Genomic DNA, 6366 nt, shown 5'->3' with positions numbered 1-6366 from the left:
TCACGTCGAGACTGACTGCGTCTACGCGGTCGTCCGAAGCGGTTCGTGATGAGCGCCCCGATTTGGCCAGGCGAAACGAGGTCCCGGTCCGAGTACTTGTTGCCGAGAGCGAGGTGTTCACGCACCTCCTGGTCGCCCAGAAGGATTGGCCTCACGTCACCGTCGTGGACCGGTCATCCACGACGCACGTTGTGCACAGAGTGAGCGATGGCCCTCTCTGCACGGCTTGCGCAGTGCTGTTAGCTGACGAGTCCCCGCGGCGCCGCGGGGATGAAGACCAACTGGCGGTCGAGCAGGGGCTCCCGCAGATGTACGAGACGGCGGTCGAGCAGGGGGCTCCCGCAGACGAATGAGATGGCGGTCGAGCAGGGGCTCCCGCAGACGAACGAGATGGCGGTCGAGCAGGGGCTCCCGTCAATTGAGCCGGTGGTCGAGCAGTTGGCGCTCCCGCTGAGCACTACCGCGGTCGAGCAGGGGCTCCCGCTTACGCGTCTAGGGCTATCCGCAACTGGCAGATAGCCCTAGACGCTGTTGCACTGCAGAACAGAACGTACAACTGGTACGCTGCTCATCCGATGCTTCAAACGTCTCTGAAATTCGCAATGTACCGGTATTACTAAAGTACATAGTAATGTAGTAATACTGATCATTCTGGTTCGTATCAACCAGCTCTTTATCTTCGCAAACGCCGCGCAAGTCACGCCAAGCTCTATATTCATGTATTCGAACGCGATTCTCGAGATGCATCTAGAGATCACTGAATTATTGAGTCAATACTCGGTGCGAGTGTTGGAACCTTACAGACTTAAGCTGCACTTCCGTATCTGTGGGACTTACAAACTAGGTTGTCTCTCGTTTAAGGTTTTTCTTGAAACCAGCCCAGCTTCTGTACCAGTAGCTTAAGAAAACAAAGGACTCGCTGGGATCTCTTCCCGAACAGCAGACTCTCGAGAACTGATTCCGTTGAAGAGGCATTATATTTGAAGCGGAGTGCTGCAAGCGGGGCTCTCTATGCAAGTTTAGGCCGAACACAGCGAGTAGATACTTGGCGGGACAGGACAGGCTCGCTAAAGATCGCTATTACAGTTTAGTCAGAGGTCTTAATACTGATAGCACAATACACCGCACGCTATTAATATTTTTAAAAGTTTAGGTCGAGCAGGACCTCACTCCAGTTTTCTATTAAAATAGAGAGCTGCAGTTTCTGGGACTAAATAATGCCTGAGCAAAAACAAATTAGCCAACTATAGATTTCTGTGTAGATATCTTGAGATGCTCCAATACTTAACTCTACTGGGTCGCAACCCTCGATTAGCTCCGCAACCATCGGATAACTCCAGAAACTTCAGTTCTCTAATACATGTTGTATTATTAATAGGTACAGTATTGTATTTCTTGCATACGGGTACTTGTACACTACGCGTAGTGTTGTAGACAGAGCTCCCTGACAGCGACACTCAATCCAGTTAAATGTACGGAGGATCACCCCGACGATGTCGATACCGTCGTTCGACGACTCAAGGTACCTACAGTAGTATTACATTGTCTCCTGAGCACCTATCCCTAATAAACATGGTAACCTGCTATACATGATATTTCCAGTCCAGACTACATGTTGCGGGGGATTGCAGTCACGTTCACCAGTACAATTGCTACGAAAACGGCCAGGGTTTGGTTACCGGAATACCGGGGTAAGGGTATCTCATTTTGAGATTTTTAAGAATTTAGAGATTTTGCTGGCCACTCAGTTTCAAAATCCCCCTCTCTACACTTCCAGCACCAGCACTCACCAGCAAGCGATGCCGTCACGGAAGACGAAGAAGCGTGCCCATGTCAGCGACAGCGACCACAACAGCGGAAATGATGCCGAGGATATCGAAGGCGTCAGCGTCTCTCCCCCCCCCCTTTAGCGGGGAATCTAAGTCCTAGGACGCATTCCACGAGGAGCTAAAGAGGTAATGCTTACAAATTCTCTTATATGAGATAAAAACTCATATTTATTTAATTGATAGGTACCAGGAAGAGACGCATCAACTGTACAAGATTCGCTCCACCAACTCCGTGGGCGATCGCAACAAACAGCGTCGAGCTGTAGCCTTGCGCCGCGGGACTTCTCCCGTTATTTTTGACGAGTCGCTACAGCTCTAAACGAAAACGCTTATTTGCACGCACGGGTGGAGATTCAATCCCAGGGGGAAAGGAGCGAGAGCCAACCACAACATCCGTTCCATCGACTGCCCTGCAAAGCTGACTGCCGTTCTTATCAAGGAAGGAAACGAGAATTACAAAGTTCGGGTCACCAAGCACGTGGCCACTCACAACCACGACGTCGGTCGAGACGTCTACTATACCTACGCAGAAGCCCGAAAAATTACTTCGCCAGGCACGCAACGTGTCGTCAGGACGATGATGCAAGGTAACGATTCTCTATATCCCTGTTAGCTATAATCGTTCCGAACCGTTTTCAATTGTCTTAGGCGGTTCTAAGAAGAAGAAGATTATGCGCTATCTCAAGGAGGTCTCGGGAAAGGTTGTTCTACGCAAGGATGTCGAGAATCTCATTGCTAAGACGCGTAAGGAGATTTACACTTCTGAGGACGACAACGTGCGCGTGGCTCAAGTGCTTCAAGACTTTAGTGAGGGGCCTGGCAACGCTGTCAACGTCTTTCGCGATAAATCTACGGGGCTTACAACGTGCATTACATTCCAGACGGCCCACATGCGACGGATGATGCGCAAGTTTCCGGAGGCTGTCTGCGTCGATGCGACCTACGGAACCAACATCAATCGGTACGTCGTATGAACTGGAGTTGCATTTACCAATACGTTGGTGTTGTGGTCACCAGCACATCGGTATCGTAGAAGTTGTGAGTGATTTACCAGCTAATACTAATACACCTTCTGATCATTCTACAGATATCGGTTGTTCAGTTTCATGATTACGGACAAGTTCGGGTGTGGAGCTTTTGCGCAACATTCTCTAGTGGACGGAGAGAGTAGGTTGAACATGGAGTGCGCAGTAAGAGCTTTCAAGCAGAACAACACAGAGTGGAAGAATGTGAAGGTTATCGTCATTGACAAGGATTTCACGGAACTGGCGCTGCTGCGCGATGAATTTCCTTGTGCGACTATCATCCTCTGCCACTTTCACGTTATTGACTATCTCCAGCGAGCGGTGAGCAAGACAGACTATGGGTTCTCCAGTTTTGAGAAGATGCACGTGAAAAATACCCTGACGTTGATGGTTCGTGCGGAGAATGAGAGTCTTTTCGATGATTACCTGTCGGCATTGAGGAAACTGTGTGCGAGTAAACCCACGTTTCTGGATTACTTCGAGGAGAATTGGTTAAACTGCAAGGAACTGTGGTGTACCTTTGAGCGCGAAAACATCCCGCATCTAGACAACAACACAAACAATCGTCTCGAAGCCAGTTGGGGTGCTGCAAAGGACTTGTTACATCGTCATATGGCTATGGATGAGTGTATCGACCATCTCCTATTTCTACAACAGTCTGCAGAAGACGTGTATAATGCGAAGGCCAAGCGCGTCGGCTTTCGCTACAATCAAAATTACGATGACGAGATGACTGCCCTGACAAAGTGCGCTACTCATTACGCATGTAAGTTGGTCGAGGAGCAGTATCACGTTAGCGGAAGAGTGTCGTACGTTGTTTTAAGTGAGGGAAATACCTTTACTCTCTCTAGTTCTACAGCCTCGGGTGCGAAATATGCTGTCAGCTTGTATGAGAGCTCCTGCAGTTGCGCCTTTTACCAGACCGTGTTACTTCCTTGCCGTCACATCCTGTATTTGCGGCGGCAACATTCAAAATTTCGATCTATTATTCCATGTGAGGCGATTCCGCTGAGATGGTTGCTTGCGGATGACGGAGAAGACTCAAGTGTTCCTGATATGACACAGAAGTTCTACATCGAAGATGTTGAAGCGCCTTCAAGACGTGTCCTTGGACATAATCAGAAGTATCGATCGGGGTTTGCAGTGTGCCAGAGGATAGCCGAAGTTATTGCAGACAAAGGGTCACGAAGCTTTCGCGTTTGGCTTAACCATTTGGAAAACCTGGAGAAAATCGCCCGTCACAGTGATGTACCGCCATCCTACACGGACGCAAGTATCGTTGGATAACTTGCAAGTTTGGAAGACACTGGTGACAACGTTGGTGATGGTGTCACCAATTCGTGTGATATTGGTGATGATACTGGTGATGATTCTGGTGATGATACTGGTGATGGTGTCACCAATTCAGCTAGTGTTGGTGAAAATACTGGTGATGGTGTCACCAATTCAGCTAGTGTTGGTGAAAATACAACCAATTCTGGACGTGTTCTGGCGTCCGATTCGCCGATGGAGATAAAAATCGAAAAGGAAGGACGGTCCACCCAGGTTTCAACTGCGATAGCTAGACGGAGGCTAAACCTTTACATTTCAGACAGCGACTCGAGCGATGAAATAGTCAACATTGTGTTGAACACGTCCAGTAAACCTGCAGGAAGACCACGCGAAAAAGCTTCTACAAAGAAGGCCAAGCGTCGAAAGGAGTTTCAAGACACCAAGGCGCTTATTCAGCAGATAAACACTTATGGAGACACCACATTGTCCACCTTGCGTGAATATGTGGATCAAAAGAAACTGTCGCTGGAGCAAATAGAGCCCGTGTTCAATGCAATTCGCCCCAGGCATGATGATGCTGTCTTCAAACGACCGAAAGGACATGTGGTTACTCCGGGAACAACAAAGAGCATGGAGACGAATATAAGATACGTACTTCCAGAGCAACTCGTCCTAAAAGCTCAAACACCCGGCAGGAACGCCATCTCGAGAGGGCAGAGCGAGTATGGTCGTACATAACCACACGAGGACATCACCGTTTCAATTTTGGATGTGGGATCATTCTCTCTTGTCGACATTGACACTATGTATGAATGGCATTGTCTGAAGAAAAAAATATATGCCGTTCGGAAGCTGATGAAGTGGATCGAAACGAAGCCCCAAACAGAGACCCGCTGCGAAATATTGAAGCGTGTGCAAAAGATTGGTGTGTACACGTCGTTGAAATCCACGAGCGGGGAAACACTTGTTCAGTTTGACGACTTGACAAGATTTGCGGGTGAAATGTGGCTTAGTGACGGGTGCGTATTTGTAGCGGCACTGAAGGTAGCGGAACCATGGAGTCGTACCCAAAATAGTGGTAGAATCACCCAAGTGCACGTCGTTGATCCAGTTTTTCTTGGGTTTCAAGACGCTGCAGACCGTGCAAGAATGTTGGATACCAGGGAACAGTTGCTGAGTACAGTTTGCCAAAGTCGCGTCATCCTGATTCCAGTCTACATCGTCGTTGACATTAGCCATTGGTGCGGAGCGATCGTCGACTTTGGCTGTAAGACAATCTGGATCTACGATCCTAAACACAACGAGGAATATTTGAGCACAGTGACTACAATCATGACCAAGAAAGTTGTGCCAGTGATCGGCCAAGCATGTAAGTTAACTATCCGCCGGTCTTCGGCGTGGTATCAAGACGACGGGCACAATTGTGGGGTTTTTATTGTGAAGTGGTTTGAGACCTATATCAATGTCGCTCACAACACTAAAGTGGACGAAGACCTGGTGCAGCTGACTCCTGAATTTACTTCTGCTAAAGACCTGGACGATTGCAGATACAACATGTTTGAGTCAGTCCTTTTGGATGTTACAAGCTAGTTAACGAATATGAGACACACAATTGCAATCGTACCTCCACGACAAATGTAGACTTCCTCCAAGATCTAGGTGTTTTCCTAATGACTCTGAAAAATGAATGTTCAAGAAGCTAATTCCTCGGACAACGGTATGTGGTACACACGATGCTTCACCAAGATTTAGACATTTTTTTCAGAAATACCGACCATACCGGTTTTTGCATTAGCCTCGCCCTAGCGATATTCCTTGAAGCAAATGGCTGTTTTACACCCGTGAACTGGTGAACGTAGGGAGAGCCTTAAACATTTGACATTAGAGGACCTAAGACTAAGCGCGCATAAATTCTCAAAATCAGGTGACGACGTCTAAGACTTCGAGTACATGTCCTACATGTACTCAAAGTCTTACTACCTCCGTTCGGAAAAAGATAACCATTTGTTTTTTTTTGCGCAGCGCTCCGCCTCGTTCATTTGAGCGTTTATTAATTTGTGAAGCTAGCTTTATGACCGAGAGCTGACAGTGAGAAACTAAGCAAGGCACAGGCGTTCATGCTCCGCCGTGCAACTACAGATACAAAAACGGATCTAAGACGGCAATTACATCGCCACATTCTGAAGGGGCGCTCAGTGGGGCTTCTGGAACTTTAGCGGTAGCGGGGGGGGGGGGGCCGG

Source organism: Phytophthora infestans, genomic scaffold (genome assembly GCF_000142945.1).
Source record: "Phytophthora infestans T30-4 supercont1.2 genomic scaffold, whole genome shotgun sequence".
Lineage (NCBI taxonomy): Eukaryota > Oomycota > Peronosporomycetes > Peronosporales > Peronosporaceae > Phytophthora > Phytophthora infestans.
The sequence above is the reverse complement of the archived record's forward strand: the minus strand, read 5'-3'. Positions refer to the sequence as shown.